The following is a 19,341-nucleotide window of genomic DNA, read 5'->3' on the forward strand; positions in this document are numbered from 1 at the left end:
CATACTCACTCACGAAGCATATCTTTTCCTATTAGCATATTCTAAAGAATTTAGAAATTAACTCGGAAAATATCATTCATTTCTACGATTTACAAACTATTCAAACATTCCAACATTAACTGAATTCCAACATAAGAATTTGTGATCACTGTACTGTGGAGAGAGCCTTTCCGAAGCATGTGATTGACTTTCTGCATCATGTAATCGAAGTATACGTGCATGTGATTGACTTTCTGCATCATGTAATCGAAGTATACGTGCATGTGATTGACTTTTTTGCATCACGTAATTGCATTTTTTTTACGAGACAGAGAAAGCACGGATATTTGTATTAAAACAAAAATTATATTACATGGTATGATGCGATAGATCTGATCCATCCTATCTATCTACAATGTAAATATACAAAACTATAAGCGTGTTCTGTCCTATAAAAATTTCATAAATCAAGTCAAATATATTTATATTGTTCCCCAAAAAGAAAACCTTTGTATGTTACATAGCCTTTGAAGACATATATAAATTGATAACTATAAGCGTGTTACATAAATTATGTTTCTGTAAATTTGTTCTATCATATACATTTATGTTATAAAAATTTCATAAATCAAGTCAAATACATTTATATTTCTCTCCAAAAAGAAAACCTTTGTATATTACATAGCCTTTGAAGACATATATAAATTGATATTGTATATTACATAGCCTTTGAAGACATATATAAATTGATAATAAGTAAAATACTACGAGTAGATATTCCTATCTCAAAGATGCTAAGAAAAATTTATGTGTATGAAATTTTATCAATTCTTTGTATGTTACTCATGCAGTGAAACAATGTAATTGATCGTTCCCAATCTCTAAGAGTGTCTTTATTTTGAAAGGACTTCATTAGTATGATTTTTTTTCTCTGTAAACATAAGAGACACACTTACTAAAATAGTGTTTTCATTCATCCAATTCTATGCATCCAATTTATAAGTAGGGGAGGATCAAATGTAGTCATCCAATAGCTACTCAAGAATCTCCATAAACATCCAGTGTATCAATGGACATGCATTTAGGGCAGAAGAGGATGCCTATTAGGGCAATGATCTCTCGCCTCGTGTTAGAGCCATATCCACCATTCTAACTGAAAAAAGAAAGAAAGGTTGATGTTCATAATAATGTAAGCTCACATCCACATCTATAAAATTTGACGCCCCATCAAAAAAATCGTATGGAGATCTCAGCAAGAATTTTTTAGGCCTAATACATCTCTTCAAATTCTTAAAAGACACCATTTTATATTCATTGAAAAATACAACTATATTGATGCAACAATGGACCATATCAAAAGGATGTTCAATGAATATGAGCGTGTTCTAGCTTCTCCAAATGCCCCAAAAGATAAAGAAATGAAGTTGTCTATATTCCTCATATTCCTTTCTCCATGCGTCTATACAATGAATCATGGAGTTCAAAACCCATTGGCTAATGATTTTCAATCTTTGTAGCACACGAGTCAATATTTCCATCGCAAAAGAGCATTTCAGAAAAAGATGAAGTGTATCTTCTTTTGACAAGTTGCACATGTAGCATCTTCCAAGTCCATAGAAGCCTCTCCTGCATATATTGTTCCACATCAGTCTTCTGTTTCACCAGACCAACGAACCAAAACATTTGAGCTTCATTGGCATCTTCCAATACCAAATCTTCCAGAAAAACTACTTGTCCACTCCCACTGAATTGTACAAAGAGATAAATCATATATATCATAGATCCATCCCATCGATGATTTTCCATCCGATCTAAAAGCATCATCCTTATCCATCAAGGAGATGCCCAACATTGGAATATACATTTTCGTATTCATGTGATTGAAAAATACTTACAACGACCTTATAAATGTTGCAAAGAAAATAAGCGTGGATAGAGGACCAAAACAAAGGCTACTTACAACCACCTTATAAATGTAGCAAACAAATAGATGTCGATAAAGGACCAAAAAAAAGGCTTCAAACAAAAGTAACCACTCACATCTAGAAAATGAACAATGAGGCTTGTTGACTCTAAAAGGTATGAACAAGAAGTATGGCAAAGTCTCATTTGAGGAAAAATAAATTACAGAGCACAACTTCTCCTACTTATTTCGTTCGCATTACAAAATTTGATCAAAACATAGTACATCAATACTCTTGAAGATGTCTAAACATTGTCCACATTAGCATTGATCAAACACAAATAAGGAAATACTTTCAAGGTAGTTAACAAAAAAGCAACAAGACAACAAGTCTAGTTGATCTTTTGACTAGACAACAAAGTAGCAACAATAGTCTCTATTATCAATAAACTTCCCCTGATGAAACATAAACGAGGGAGCAACAGTGAGAAAAGCCTAACGAATATCTTAGTTGAATGATCGAGTATAAAAATACACTAGTCGACAACTTCCAAAAAGAAATCAACAGTAGACAATAGGAATGTTGTATGACTACAAAACCAATAACATAGTTACCAATCAAATGGGAACTATTACCTCAAAATGGATACTCTAGCCCCAAAACCCCCAAAAAACATGAAAAACAGCCTGAAAACGAAAAGTGTTGATGCTTAAATAACCTTTTTTTTTTTCAGGGTATATTTTCAACATTTTTTTAAAATGGAAGTAAAAGCCATTTTTTGTGAAAAAATATTCTGAAAACGAAAGTGTTGATGTTGGAATAACGTCTTCTTTTTTTCGGGGTAAATTGTCAACATCTTTTAATAATGACGTTAAACATAAAATATCATGACTCTGGAAAAAACTTAAAATTCCAACGATAGACATGCCATTAAAGCTAAAATATCAGAAGTCTTAAAATTCCAATGATTTTTAGGCATGGTATTAAAGATAAAATATCATGTCTTCGAAAAGTCTTAAAATTCCAAGGATGACATTAAAGATAAAATATCACCTCTATGAAAATCCTTAAAATTCCAACAATTTTCAGCGATGGTGTTAATATTATTTTAAAAGATTATTACCACTTAATTTATATTAATTTATTTTTATTTTAAGTTTATCATATTAATAACAATTTATTAAATATAATTTTGTTGAATATAATGTATTGAAGTAACTGGATAGGAAACACTTCCGTTATGATGAATGAACAATTTTACAAATAGAAATGAATTTATATGTGATTTTGGAGTCTTTTTGGAAATTTGTGTGAATATTTTATTTTTAAATCATTTAAGATTTTGAAATTTTGAAATTGTTTTTAAAAACTATAATAATTTAATATTAAAATTAAATTTCTTTTGAATTTAATAAATCAAAACCAATTAACATATTAAATATTTTCTGTATTCAGTCTTATGTGATCCATAATGAATTAAGCAAAATCTTTCAATAGAAATTACATAAGAGAAATTTTTGGCCGACACGTTTCAAACCAACAAGTGTGGTTCATCATCAGGACGAGATGAAGAGGCAGACCATGGCAAAGGCTTAAATAGAGAGCAATGTAGAGACATAATTTCAAGTAACGGCTATATTTGAACAATAATATTTAAATTATGATATTAATTTATTAATATATTAATATATTAAAAGCAAATATTATTAAGTAACGACTATATTAAACGGCTAGTTTTTGAAAAATATTATTTAAATAATGATATTAGTTTATTAATTTATTAAATAATATTAAAAAGTAACAGTTATATTAAACGGCTAGTTTTTGAAAAATGATATTTAAATTAATTTATTAAAAGCAAATATTACTAGTTTTTGAAAAATAATATTTAAATTATGATATTAATTTATTAATTTATTGAAAAAAAATATTAATAAGTAACCGCTATATTAAATAGCTAGTTTTTGAAAAATAATATCTATATTAATTTATTATAAAAATAAAATAAAAATAAAAAAATCAAAGTCAAACTCTAAACGAGGAGGGAAGTAAAAAGTTATAAAAAGGAGTCAAGACCCTAATCAAGACAAGATCATTTAATAATAAAAAAATTGTCATTTTCAGAATTATATCGACTGCTAAGGAAGTACACCATCAACAAAAAAATGTTCTCCTAGACTTTTTACTTCTACATATTTTTTATTTTGACACATATATGAAATAAAATATATTGGGGATATGAAAACATTGAAAAAATTAAACCAAAAAAAAAAAAACACAAAAAAATAATAACAAGTAAATACAAATATACATATCCAATAAAATATGTATATCCAAGGGACCACTAAAAAGATTGTGAGGGTCCTAAGGAAGCATAAAGTGGCTTCAACCTTTAATCCTTTAAATACCATCAGGAGCTTCCTTAGATCTGTAACCCAAATGGACCCCAAGAATATGAAGGATATTTATGTTATCCCATACTCTTGTGGGACTCCCTACATTGGTAAGACTGGTTGCTCGATTAATCAAAGGATTCGTGAGCATGTCGTTGACATCAAACATGGCAGGACCCGCTCCTCTGCTTTAGAAGAGCATGTAGATAAATCTAAGCATCACATCTACATTGAGGAGGCCCAAGTTGTTGCTAGGGTTAGTCATTTCCATCATCGTAAATTGAGGGAGGCCTTAGAAATTGAAAAAAGACCCAATATTTTGAATAGAGACGATGGTTGCAATATTAGTATAAGTTGGGTTCTTGTCATGTCCTCCTAGTTTTTTAGGTTTCCTTTTTGCATTTATTTTGATTGTTTGTTTAATGATGTAGGTATTTGTGTCCTTTTTATAGTATTTATTATTGATTTATTCTTCATTAGAGATTATTTTCTCGACCCTTCGTGTTTTATTAAGTATTTTATCATCATATTCGTTCTTGACTCCTTTTAGTATTTTTGTTATTTGTTTAATGGGCCTCAGCCCCATATTTGATTGTTAACCCTATTTTATTTATTGATTATTTTTCTATATATATATATATATATATTGACTTGTGTATAGTTTTATATATATATATATATATATATATATATATATATATATATATATATATATATATATATATATATATATATATATCTTGACTTGTGTATAGTTTTGTTTTTTTAATTTATTTTCCATTAATTATTTTTATTTATTAAATGATCTTGTCTCGATTAGGGTCTTGATCCTTTTTATAAATTTTGACTTCCCTCATTGTTTGGAGTTTGACTTTCATATTTTTATTTTTGTTAGTTTTTTTTTTAATATTTGATTTTAATAAATTAATTTAAATATTAGTTTTCAAAAACTAGTCATTTAATATAACCGTTACTTATTAATATTTGTTTTTAATAAATTAATAAACTAATATCATAATTTAAATATTATTTTTAAAAAATTAACCATTTAATATAGTCGTTACTTAATAATATTTGTTTCTAATATATTCATAAATTAATATCACAATTTAAATATTATTGTTCAAATATAGTCGTTGCTTGAAATTTTTGTCTCTACATTGCTCTCTATCTAAGCCTTTGCCATGGTCTGCCTCTTTATATGGTCTTGATGATGAGCCACATTGGTTGGTTCAAAATGCATAGGCCAAAAATTTCTCTTATGTGATTTCTACCCAAAGACTTTGCTTAATATGGAAACATTGAAAAAATAAAAACTAAAGAAAAAGAAAACAGAAACAATTGAAAAAAATAATAACAATTAAATAAGAATATATACTTTAACATAAAAAAATTAGAGAACATAACCCAAAAGAATACAATATAAATAATATATTAAAAAATAAGCAAAATAAAAAAAAACACAAAAGATATAAAAACAAAAGTAATTTATAAAATACCAAAATTACAAAAACAACAAAAAAATAAATTAAAAAACAGAGGAAAAACAAACCTAAAAAAATATATTTCAAAAAAATATATTTTAAGAAAATAATTTTAAACATAGAAAAATAAATAAATAATATTGATGAGATAAATTAAAAAAAAAAAAAAACAAAACAACATAAAACATCCCAACAATAAAAACAATTAAAAAAACTTTAAAAGAACTAATTAAAATAAAATAAAACATTAAAAAAAAAAATTCAAAATAAAAACCATAAAATAAAAATGAAAAAAGAATTAAAAAAAAAATTATTTTAAAAAACATAAAAAATAAAAATAAACATAATAATAATAATAATTTAAAACATCAAAAATAAAAATTAAAAACATTGGAAAAAACAAACATTAAAACCATTTTTTTTAAATAACAAAAAAAACATCTTAAAAAAAAAAGCTATTAAAATAATAATGATAATTAAATTCAAAAAAAAAAAAAAAAAAAAAAAAAAACATTTGACAAAAAAGAAAACCATAATTTTTCGAAGAAAAAAACAAATTAAAAAAATTATTTAAAATTTAGAAACATTTTAATAATTCAAATTTTAAAAAATTAAAAAATAAAATCGAAACTACAAAAAAAATAAAAATAACAGAAAAAATAAAATAATAATGCTCGCCCTGCGGCTGCCTCGACGGGGAGATTGATTCATGAAATCAGGCTCCCCGCCCCGCAGCTACCTAGCCAGGGAGGCTAAACCCCGAAATCAGCCTCCTATCCTAGGTGTCAGGCCATGTGACCTCTAGGGCAGGGAGGTCGATTCCCAAAATCAGCCTCCCCACATAGAATTGGCCTCCCCGCCCAAGAGGTCGGGGGGCATGGGCCCTAGGCGGGTAAGCTGACCTCCTCGGTGGGGAGACTAATTCCTGGAATCAGCCTCCCCACCTAGAATCAACCTCTCTGCCCAGGAGGTTGCAGGGCCTGGCCTCTGGGCGGGCGGGGAGCTTGCTCGCCCAAGAGGACATGGGGCCTAGCCCGTGGGCACTCGAGGAGATTGCCCGCGTAGGGGCCAAGCCTTGTGGCCATCTGGGCGGGGAGGCTGATTCCCAGAATCGGCCTCCCCGCCTAGGTGGTCATGAGGCCTAGCCCCTGGGCTGGGGCAGCTACACTCAGGTCCCCGCTCACCCAGCGGCCGGGCCCCATGGCCACCTGAGTGGGGAGGTCCATTCCCAGGATGTCACGGGGCCTGGCCCCTAAGTAGGTGGGGAAATGCGAGCAGCTCCCTGCCCACCCATGGGCTAGGCCCTGCGACCTCCTCCTCAGCAGTGAGAACCATTCTCGGAATCAACCTCCCCACCCAGAACTATCCAACCCTTCCATGGAGGTCGTGGGGCCTGGTCCCTGGTCCCTGGGCGGGTGGGGAGTTGCGCTGAGGTCCCCACCCACCAAGAGGCCATGCTCTATAGCCACCTGGGCGGGGAGGCTGATTCCCAAGAGGCTGCGAAGCTTGCGCCCTGGGTGGGTGGGCAGCTTGTCAGATCCCCACTCGCTGAGGGGCCAAGCCCATGACCACTTGGTTGGGGAGGCCGATTCTGGGAATTCGCCCTCACCCGTGGTGGCCGCGAGGCAAGCGAAATTCATTTTTCTTTTAGTTTTTTTTTTCAAATTTTTAATTATTTTAAATTTTTTATTTTAATTATTTTAATTTTCTTTTTAACTATTTTAGTTTTAATTATATTATTTGTTTTAATTTTAATCTTTAATTTTTTTTTTAATAATTTTTTTATTATTATTTTTTAATTATGTTGTTTATTTTTTTATTATTTTTAATTAAAAAAATGATTTTGATGTTGCTTTTATTTTTTGGTTACTTTTTATTTTTTGTCTTTAAATTATGTCTTTTTTTTAAAAATTATTTCCTCATTGTTTTATTTATTTTTTGATACTATTTTTTTTTGTGTAAATTTTTTATGTATACAAGTTAATATTTTTCATATATATATTTTTATGGGTTTTTTTTTACCATTATTTTTTTTGTCATATTTTTTTCTTTATTTTTATATTTTATTACCAACATGAAATTCACCAACACTTAAAAAAAATATCCACACTTAATACATTAGAAAATTTAAAATGTAAAAAACAAGCCCTCTAAACAAAAAGGGTTCATGTGCATCAACATTATTCAAAATCAAGATGAAAACCACTAACATTTAAAAAGCAAATGTTCATACTTGGTATATAATAAATTTAAAGTGCCAAAAATAAGCCCAAAAAAAATGTGTTGACACTGCATCAACACTTTTCAAAATCAGCATGAAAATCATTAACATTTTAAAAAATATGTTCATACTTGATACATAAGGAAATTTAAAGTGCCAAAAATATTCTCCAAAGAAAAAGGTGTATTTTGAATCACCACTTTTCAAAATCAAGAGGTTTTTTGCTACCTCAAAAAAGCGAGTACTAGGTAATTTGCTCGTTTGATCGGTAACTATGGTCAACAATACATAACAATATAAAGTACACAAATACATGTTCAAATGATTCCATAACCATCCATCGATCCAACCACAGTTGATCATGATGGTCATTACTAGTCCATAGTTTAGCATTTCACTTTGTTTCTACAATTCTCTGAATGCATAGTTACAAGGTTTCTATGAAACCTTATTCCTATATAAAGTTCTTTAATTCTTATGCTCAGATTGTTGTTCCATAGGTTATAAGTTAGGCCCGCACTAATAGGAGTACAACCTTGAACATCGATAACATTATGATCAATAATTTTCATCATATGTTACAATGTTATTAGTAGGTGGATACTATTCTACCAACTTAATCTAAACTCCACTCCACCTGTAACAAATGACGCTTCCCCAAATTCAAAATGACTGTGGTTAGGTAGTGAGTTATAAATAGCAACATATCCAAGCCATGCTCTAGATGTTTTCACTTCAAGTACAATAAGAACGCAAATTCCCTGCCCATTTTCCCTAAGTCCTCTAATATAACACATTTTTCTCAGTAGTCGGGATCCAATACTAATTGTTTTTTTTTTCAAATCCAGGTGTAAAAAAAGCAGCAATATCAACATTAAGCCTATTATCAAGATCATGAAGGATGGAGGGAGGTAATCTATCCAGCTCAAAAATTGTTGTCTTCCCTTCAACATTTTGTTGTTGATTGACTTCCAGCTTAGGGTCATGTTTTCACACTTACAATGCTTAAATAATCTCATCCTTCTTAGCCAATTGTAGCAACAAAGCATCAAAATCTTCATACAAGGCTTGATATTGATCACATAACCTATTGTTGTCTGCTTAAAGAGGGGAAATTTTTTCATGAAAGATTTTCACTGAGGCTTTTAAATAAGCAACCTCTCTAGAGTGTTGGGCATTTTTTTCCTCTAGCATATAAATTTCCTTCTTCAAGCCAACATTTTCTAAATTAGAGAAATCATTAAATTCCTCCTCCAAGTGATCAGAAAAATTGACCTTAGTCTAAAATTCATCTGTCAAATTATGGAAAAATAATTCCATTTGTGTCCCCAAACTATCAACTTTACTAATTTTGTCCATAGTACTCTAAAACTAATTCTTGAGTTCTTCTTTCCCTATTTGCGGGGGAGAAATCACTAACTGCAAGTGAAGAACCTTGTTAGAGAGTTGATTAGTTTCCTTCTTCTCAGGTAGTTCATCCAATCTGTAACCCATGATGATAAAATGTTCAGAACACAACAAGTTGGCAAGTGAACTAAAAGCGAAGAAACCACCAGTCAACTTACAACAAGTCGAATATGTTTTAGTTAAACCTAAGAAGGGAATTGAATGACCCTCTCATCATCACAAGTGGATTAATAATGGCCTAAAATATCTCTCTATAGATGTAGATGTTGTGATATAAAGGAGATTCCCCTAGTCTAAACATACCAAAATGGTAAATGGCAAGTACATAAAAGAAGTGGATATAATTCTCATGTTTTGTAGGTATCGAACACACCAATGGAAATATTGCACTTTACACGTAAGTATCACGGCATTGCACCATAAATGCGAAGGACTAACTTAAAATTTCATTTATTCCTAGAGTGGACAAGAAGACCATCAATGAATAATATAATATGGATATTTGATAAATGTCAATCCCCTTAGCAGTTTAACAGGTAGATCAATAAAATTTTCTAGTCTATTTTGACACAAGCGAGGACTAAGAGAACAAATTTTATGTTGCTTATGTAGACACTAATCATCCAAATGGTCAACCATAGGTCATATATAAAGAGAGTGGGTCCTTACAAGTGACCACATTTTCTGAGGATCATAATTGACAGTAGAATATTTATTTTGATGAAAATAGCTCACAAGAGAAATGATTCTCATTCGAGCACCCTTAAAAAGACACGACTAGCAAACTCATTCCCTGTTTCAACTATAAACTTGCAGGTCAACAATACTTAGGTTAGAAATATCATTCCCATGCATTGTCATCTTTAGTTGGTGAGACTAGGTGCTCGACCTTGCAAGGGGTCATTCGTTAGGCCAATAAGTGTGGCTTCTTTAGAATCCTGGAAACAATGGGCCTTTGCTCCAAGTGCTACTGCTAATCCATACTACTCAACTTTCCAAAAATCATCATTAGACAAGACACAGTAATTACAGCAGATTCAGGGCATGGTTTTGATCCTGTGAAATATCATAAGAGCTTAACAGATTCAATTTGAATACCTGGCCATCAACAACTCCTACACATCTTGCAACATGGTCGCTTAATAACTGGAACTCGAGTAGCGACCAAAGAAACTGTCCATATATTTGAGGATGCACACTTACTGATTTGGAATCTAGTAATAGCTACACATGTGTAAGAATTAAACTGTGAACAATAGCATAGACCTCTTTGTCAGAAAAATTGTTCAATGGAATTATACAATGCCATAAGTCATAGGCATTGGCCGATACTTCCCTTATATATTTTAACAAACTCTAGTACAAGTAACTGGATTGTATCGAATGCTTTTCAATGCCAAGGTGTGGAGCTCATCAAATGAAAGGCGTGGATCTCATGGAATGAGTGTAGAGATACCCTTGGAAAGAAGTACCTCATAAACATCGCTCGTATCTCATCTTCACCATTTGATGGTAGCGGGTGTCAACGAATTTGTTGTGCCAATTGGAGCTCTTAGCAATCCTCAAAAGAAGTCCATCCTTTGTTGGAACGATATCCACTCATTGGGACCAACATGTGGTTCAGTTCTATCAACTAGAATCGGCCTAGATCCATCCCTCTTCTTTTCATATCAATGATCGGTTCTCAAAATCAGCAACCACTAGTGCCTTTAAATCTATGATTTATTGGAGAAATTGCAAGGCAAGGGAATAAATGGATGCCAATTCTCCTTTTCGTAGGCAGAAACACCTCTACAAAGAGTTATGTGTTCACTGTTGGAGAAAATGGGAGAAGGGTTTCTAGAGAGACCTGAATATACAATTGCGACAGCAAGGGATTGATTTACACAACTAGCCACTACCTTGCCAACCAATTGAAGAGCCCATTAAGATATATAAAAAAAAAAAAAAAAAAAAAAAATCAATATGGTAAGAAACACCGGCTTTCATACCATGAAAAAACGTACATAAAGAAGTCTTCCCGTTATAACAATGGAATGAAAGAGTGTAAATAAAGAAGTCTTCCCGTTATAACAATGGAAGAGGCCCAAAGTTAGTTAAATACACCTATGATAATTGGCTACCTAAAATATCCTTAAAAAATCATAACAATTACGTCATTGGAAAATGTAAGGTTGGAAATTGATGAAATTATATTAATGAGTATTGTTCTTGAGTTTAATTTAAAATTTGATTAAAATATTAAATGTGGGTTGCTAAATATATATGCATATACTAAATATTTTGAAATTTCAAGATTTTGAATTTATTTATATATTTAAAAAATACATTTTTAATAATAAAAAATAATATTTTAAAAAACGTAAAATAATTAAACTTGATATAAACAATTTTTACATACACATGTTTGGAAATTGACTATGTATAATGCAAAATTCGTATCTAAGATACAATTTGATAGTGAAAAGTTATTCTCATTGATCAATATTGATATTACATATATACAATAAGTGGTGTATCACGATAGGGAAACTATCTTGGACACACAATCACTTTGTTGAGAGAATATCTCAACGAGACACCAAACTAGGGACATATAGACATAACTGCTCCTATAGAATATGAACAGACTCCTTTACATAGAAAGTCACAACTGAGACAAGTAGGAATTACATTTTCCAACACTCATCCTTAATTACTACTTGTCTCAATATAAATTTGTAAGATCTACATCTGGTCAAGTTTTGTAATTACACCTTGTACTTTGTTCATACAATTGTCGATGTCCATAGAAAGGAACAACTATCTACTAGAATGCATGGGTTCCCAACCACTGCAACCGTAGGTCTACTAGGAATTCCTTCACATACATGGTTCATCCAACCTCTCGATGAACCCCCTAAATATAAAATTTCACCTCATGTAGTCTAAAACCAATATGACCCACCCAAGTGTATCCATCCCACATGACACACTCTTCTAGAGTGCTAAAACTCTCTAACTGAGGAGCACATAACAAAGGGTATGCATTCCTCTCTGGGTCTTACAACAAGTACATAAAACATTTCCAGGACACAATTGACCATTACAAAACAATATATGACATGTACATTTGTTCTAATTACAATATGTGACTCAATACACCATGGTCATGAGTATATTCCACAAACTCAAATAAACTAGATTGTCCATCATCATTTAATTTCCATTGTTGCACAAAATCAATATTTGTTGCACTACAACCTTATTATCCACCATATAGTATTTTTCCATCCTCTTTCTTTTTCTGTTTTAATTATTGTCTTGGATTAACCTGCACAATTTGTTAGAGTAGATAATTCTAACAAAACCACTCCACCATATAGTATTTTTCCATCCTCTTTCTTTTTCTGTTTTAATTATTGTCTTGGATTAACCTGCACAATTTGTTAGAGTAGATAATTCTAACAAAACCACTCCGTTGAGTTAGGGAGGCTCAGTGTTTCTAATTCCAAAACATCTATAAATACCGCATTTCATTTTCCTTTGGATTTTCTAAGCATGCAATCAAAATCATTTTAATAATTTGACATTTCTACATTGAGTTAATCAGGCTCAACATATTTACAGTCCCGAACTCCAATTTTTTGAGGTTGACCTAATCTTTCAGGGTACTCACATTTATTTCTTGCAGTTGTTGTAGCCTGCTTCCCGTTTGTAGGATGGTTAAACCGACAGCTCATGCAAAAGACATGAAGGTGTGTTTAAAAATTGGTTCAGTTCCCTCCTGTACCGAGGCAAATTCATGTGAAAATCCATAGACTGCGAGCAACTCTTCTGAGCGATATCTGTTGAAATAATAATTTCAACTGAAGCTTTATTTTTGCGATGCGATCTATCGCATATCGCAAATCGCATTCACATCCTACCACCCTCCGTTATGTGTTGTGATTTCTCCGATCGCGATGGTGCGATGCGATCCGATCGCATATCGCAGATCACATCATATGTGTGTGCCCCAAATTTTGGGTTCCGACCAATTGGGATTCTGCGATGCGATTTAAATGAAGTCAATGGGTGAAGTATGGGCCAGCATTAAATGAAATTTTACGTGAAGTAAAAGTTTTACTTTACCGCCAGTAAGTGTCAGTAAAACAGTAAATGCAATTTACTGTGTTTGGTAAGTTTTGATGAAATTTTTAATTTTGTTTTCAGCGGGAGTATGGGCACACGTAAATGCTGGTAAAAACATTTAATTCCTTTTATGGAAGCATGGGAAGTGAAAATGTGAAGTAAGTTCTTTTGTTTTTTTTTGTTAACATATATATATGTAATGTTTTTTTTTGTTGTGTTAATGTGAGAAGAGGGGAGACGCAGAAGTGCCCATGTAATTGTATTGTAATGCACAACAATGCGAAGAAGTGAAAAAAAATAGAACGCAGCAGCGTGAGAGAAATTTGTATGTAATTCTACACAGCAGTGCCCATGTAATTGTATTGTAATGCACAACAGTGCGAAGAAGTGAAAAAAAATAGAACGCAGCAGCGTGAGAGAAATTTGTATGTAATTCTACACAGCAGTGTGTTGATTTACAAAGCTGAGACAGAGTATTTCTCAGGAGAGACAGAGTAGTTTTTGTATGGAACTGGAAGTCCCTTGTGAATCCCTCTGAGAGAGAGGAAGACCAATGTTTTGTAACAGCAATTTTTTTTTATTAATGAATAGAAATGTGTGGTGTGTGAAATCTCTGTCTGCCCAGAAATTTTTTTAGTTTCCGCTGTGTTAAAGATCCTGTGTTTGAAACAGAGCATTGTCTCTGTGTTCTGTGATTTTGTTTTTTGGATTTTGACAGAAAAATCCCCAATAGTGGTATCAGAGCTAGTCTAGGCTCTTTGAAGGGTTCAAAGAAGCTGAAGGAAGGATTCTTATTGCAGCAACTTCTCCAGCAGAGTGAAGACTCAACAAAAGAATTCAAGGTATTTCTCTTAAATACTTGACTGTATTTTGAAGCATAGTTAAGAGTGAAAAAAATGGCTGGCACCAGCACCAGCAATAGCATGGGTATGCAGCTCCCATTATTTGATGGTAAAAACTATGACTACTGGGCAATAACAATGAAAGCCTTGTTTGCTTCCCAAGACTTATGGGAAATAGTTGAAGATGGTTTTGAACAACCAGCAGATGAGAATGAGTTTAATGCACTAACTCAGGGAGAGAAAGATTTGTTAAAGAGCTGCAAGAAGAAGGACTCAAAAGCCCTTTTCTTCTTGTATCAAGCAGTGCATGGAAGCGTATTTCCAAGGTTAGCAGCAGCTAAGACAGCCAATGAAGCATGGCAAACCCTCAAGACAGCCTATCAAGGCATGGAGAGAGTGAAGACAGCAAAACTACAATTGCTGAGGAAGGATTTTGAGAATCTGTGCATGAAGGAGTCAGACAACATTGACTCATTCTTCACACATGTAATTGGTTTGGTCACACAGATAAGGACTCATGGAGAAACCCTTGAAGATAGGAGGATTGTGGAGAAAATATTGAGGGTCTTACCCTCAAAGTTTGATGCGATTGTCACCACCATAGAAGAGACAAAGGATCTCTCAAACTTTTCAGTTGATGAGCTTCATGCATCACTGATCACACATGAGCAGAGGTTGAGTAGAAATGAAAACTCATCTCTAGAGCAAGCCTTCAAGACCCAGATTTCCTTTGGAAGAGGAAGAGGTCAAGGCAGAGGAAACAAGAGAGGAAGAGGCAGAAGCCAGAACAGAGGAGGAAGGAACAGTCCAGCGAATGCTCAAGGAAGAGGTAGCAATCCAAATCAGAACCAAGGCCAAGGGAGCAACCAAAAAAGTGGACGACATCATGCTCAAGGACAAAGGTATGAAAAACCCAATGTCCAATGTTATTATTGTAAAAAATATGGGCATTATGCCAGTGAATGTAGAAAGAAGCAGCATGATGTGAGTAATAGCTCTAGTGCAAATATTACTAGAGAAAATGTCAGCCAAGATAATGTATTGTTAGCTTGTAATATGGCTGAAACAAATAGTGAAGATATATGGTTTCTAGACTCCGGTTGCAGTAACCATATGACAAGAAACATAGCTTTGTTTTCTGCTTTAGATCAAAGTGTGAAGTCACAAGTCACACTTGGGACTGATAGCAAAATTTCTGTTATGGGTAAAGGAGAAGTTAAAATATTTACAAAGCAAGGTGAAAAGAAAACCATAGCAGATGTCTATTATGTTCCTGGAATGAGATGTAACCTCTTGAGTATTGGACAGCTTGTTCAAAAGGGTTACAATGTTTTCTTTGAGAATGATGTATGCACCATCATGGATATTCCACCCAGAAAGCGATGCATTGCTGAAGTGAAGATGACAAGGAACAGAATGTTCCCTCTCAGAATAAGAGCAGATTTGAAAAACAAAGGAGAAATGGCAGCAGTTACCCAAGAGGCTTTCCAAAGCCAACCAAAAGATGAAAATTGGTTGTGGCACTTGAGATTTGGACATCTCAACTTTGGAGGTCTTAACTTGTTGAGCAGAAAAGGAATGGTAAGAGGATTACCATTGATAGAGAAACCAGACAGCCTTTGTGAAGGCTGCATATTGGGAAAACAACACAGAGAAAGTTTTCCAAGCGGGAAAAGCATAAGGGCAAAGGCACCCTTGGAGATTGTCCACTCAGATTTATGTGGACCAATGAAAACCCCATCTTTAGCAGGCAGCCAATATTTTCTAACATTCATTGATGATTTTACAAGAAAAACTTGGGTTTATTTCTTGAAGAATAAAAGTGAAGTGTTTGAAAAATTCCGAAATTTCAAAGCACTTGTGGAAAATCAAAGTGGGTTGCGTATTAAAGTCTTGAGAACTGACAGAGGAGGTGAGTATATCTCCAAAGAATTTTTATGTTTTTGCAGGGAAAATGGAATACACAAGCAATTCACAACAAGGTACACCCCAGAGCAAAATGGAGTTGCTGAAAGGAAGAACAGGACCATCATGGATATGGTGAGGAGCATGTTGAAGGCAAAGCATTTGCCAAATGATTATTGGGCTGAAGCTGTAAATTGTGTTGTATATATCTTGAATAGGTGTCCTACAAAAGTTGTGATGAACAAAGTGCCTGAAGAAGCATGGAGTGGGAGAAAGCAAGGAGTCACCCATATGAAAATTTTTGGATGTGTGGCCTATGCACATATTCCTGATCAGCTAAGGAGGAAGTTGGACAGCAAAGGGGAGAAATGTATCTTCATTGGATACAGTGAGGAATCCAAAGCTTACAGGTTGTATATCCCATCTACCAAGAAGTTTTTTGTGAGTAGAGATGTTTAGTTCATTGAGGAGGAAGCTTGGGATGGAAGCATAGAGAAAACAGTTAATGTTAAAAACTGTTTGTCTCATGATGAAGATGATGAAGAAATGGTAGAAATACATCCCCAAATAGCAGCGCCAACACAAGGACAGCAAGGAACACCCTTGAGGAGAAATGAGAGTGCTTCTCCAAGCACACCACAAGGAGGAAATTCAAGTGCATCTTCAAGCACTTGCACACGAAGTGAAAGAGGTAAGAAATTCAGAAACTTGAGTGACATTTATAATGAAGGAATGAATTCCTTATTTGCCTTGTATTGTCATGTTGATGATCCTATTCATTTCGAAGATGCTATTAAAGATAAGAAATGGATAGAAGCTATGGATGAGGAGATGAATGCCATAGAAAGAAATAAGACATGGGATTTGGTTGAGCTACCAAAAGGTAAAGAAGTCATTGGAGTCAAATGGGTCTATAAGACCAAGTGCAATGCTGAAGGCAAAATTGAAAGACACAAGGCAAGGCTGGTTGTCAAAGGATACAAGCAGCAGTATGGAAGAGATTATGAGGAAACTTTCACACCGGTTGCAAGAATGGAAACCGTGAGAGCAGTGTTGTCCATAGCAGCACAAAACAAGTGGAAAGTTTACCAAATGGATGTGAAGTTGGCATTCCTAAATGGAGTGTTAAAGGAGGAGGTTTACATTGAACAACCTCTAGGCTATGAGAAGAAAGGCCAAGAGCACAAAGTGTGCAGATTGAAGAAAGCTCTTTATGGTCTGAAACAAGTGCCAAGAGCGTGGTACAGTAGGATAGATTACCATCTACTGGAAAATGAATTTAACAAATGTGAGGGAGAACCCACCGTCTACATCAAAGAAAAAGATGGTAAAATTTTAATTGTTGTCTTGTATGTTGATGATGTTATTTTCACAGGTAATGATGATCAGCTCATTGAGAATTTTAAATCAGTCATGAAAGAGGAATTTGAAATGACTGACATGGGTTTCTTGAGATACTTCTTAGGCATAGAAGTAGATCAAAATGAAAAAGGAATTTTTATCTCACAAGCAAGATATGTAAATCAAGTATTGAGCAGATTTAACATGCAAGAATGCAAGGCAGCGATCACTCCCACAGTAATGGGATTAAAACTCAGCAAAGAGGACAGCAGCAAGGATTTTGATCCTAGCTTGTGTAAGAGCATAGTTGGCAGCCTTATGTATTTAACTGCAACTAGGCCGGATATAATGCATGCTGTTAGTTTAATTTCTAGATTCATGGAGAGGCCAAAAGAGGCACATTGGCAGGCAGCAAAAAGAATTCTGTGGTATGTCAAAGGTACAAAAAGATTTGGCATTTTGTATACTTTTTCAGAAAGTTCAGATTTAGTTGGCTACACCGATAGCGATTCGGCTGGAAGTGTGGATGATCGGAAAAGAACTTCCGGTTATGTCTTTCACATGGGTTCAGGAGCCATTTCATGGGCTTCCAAGAAACAGCCAATTGTGGCATTGTCTACAGCAGAAGCAGAGTACGTGGCAGCTACAGTAGCAGCATGTCAAGTGGTTTGGATGAGAAGAATGTTGAGGAGCTTAGGTCAAGAGCAGGCAAAAGCAACAGTTATTTTTTGTGACAATAGCTCATCTATTGCGTTGTCCAAGAATTTTGTGTTTCACAAGCGAACGAAACACATTGATACAAGGTTCCATTACATCAGAGAATTGGTGAACAATGGAGAAATTGTTTTCCAACATTGCAGCACTCAGGAATAGGTTGCGGATATTCTGACCAAGCCACTGGATCATAAGAGCTTTGAATTTTTGAGGAAACGTCTGGGTATGATTGATAACCCAGCAGTTGAAATTAAAGCGGAGTGTTGAAATAATAATTTCAACTGAAGCTTTATTTTTGCGATGCGATCTATCGCATATCGCAAATCGCATTCACATCCTACCACCCTCCGTTATGTGTTGTGATTTCTCCGATCGCGATGGTGCGATGCGATCCAATCACATATCGCAGATTGCATCATGTGTGTGCCCCAAATTTTGGGTTCCGACCAAATGGGATTCTGCGATGCGGTTTAAATGAAGTCAATGGGTGAAGTATGGGCCAGCATTAAATGAAATTTTACGTGAAGTAAAAGTTTTACTTTACCGCCAGTAAGTGTCAGTAAAACAGTAAATGCAATTTACTGTGGTTGGTAAGTTTTGATGAAATTTTTAATTTTGTTTTCAACGGGATTATGGGCACACGTAAATGCTGGTAAAAGCATTTAATTCCTTTTATGGAAGCATGGGAAGTGAAAATGTGAAGTAAGTTCTTTTGTTTTTTTTTTGTTAACATATATATATATGTAATGTTTTTTTTTGTTGTGTTAATGTGAGAAGAGGGGAGACGCAGCAGCGCCCATGTAATTGTATTGTAATGCACAGCAGTGCGAAGAAGTGAAAAAAAATAGAACGCAACAGCGTGAGAGAAATTTGTATGTAATTCTACACAGCAGTGTGTTGATTTACAAAGCTGAGACAGAGTATTTCTCAGGAGAGACAGAGTAGTTTTTGTATGGAACTGGAAGTTCCTTGTGAATCCCTCTGAGAGAGAGGAAGACCAATGTTTTGTAACAACAGTTTTTTTTTATTAATGAATAG

This window comes from Pinus tabuliformis, chromosome 5_2, assembly GCF_031772625.1.
Source record: "Pinus tabuliformis cultivar Carrire ecotype Pingquan chromosome 5_2, CPIR1, whole genome shotgun sequence".
Lineage (NCBI taxonomy): Eukaryota > Viridiplantae > Streptophyta > Pinopsida > Pinales > Pinaceae > Pinus > Pinus tabuliformis.